General features: G+C 58.6%; 1 protein-coding gene across 2 annotated transcripts in view; it reads right to left on the minus strand.

Moving 5' to 3' along the window:
* DAPK1 (death associated protein kinase 1) overlaps nt 1-379 on the minus strand; it is a 225,402-nt gene that overhangs the window by 77,390 nt on the left and 147,633 nt on the right. The window lies entirely within an intron of this gene.

Genomic DNA, 379 nt, shown 5'->3' on the forward strand with positions numbered 1-379 from the left:
GCACAGGGAGCCTAGGATCACTCTGGTCAGTCTCACATGCAGTTTAAAGGTCCCAGTTCACAGGGACTCAAGACTGGGTTCCCCAATCTCAAGGGTCCTGTGGCCAGGATGTGTCAGAGTCCCTAGCAGCTCTGCAACCTACCATGTTGGCTGCCTTGCCCCACAGGGGTCACCATGACCAGGCACCAGAATATGCCTTGCTCTTTGGCTGCTTACCAGAGCTGCAGGGTAGGGCAAGGACCATATCGGGTCATGGGAAGCCCGAGATGATGAGCTCCCCTTGACTCAGGACTATGGAAAACAGCAGGGTGCAACCCCATGCAGGGCTGCACACTTCACAGCTGTCAGGCTGCTGATTGGGGGGGGGGGGGGGGGGGGG

This window comes from Gavialis gangeticus, unplaced genomic scaffold, assembly GCF_001723915.1.
Source record: "Gavialis gangeticus isolate Ggan-Ray unplaced genomic scaffold, GavGan_comp1, whole genome shotgun sequence".
In the NCBI taxonomy this organism is placed as follows: domain Eukaryota; kingdom Metazoa; phylum Chordata; order Crocodylia; family Gavialidae; genus Gavialis; species Gavialis gangeticus.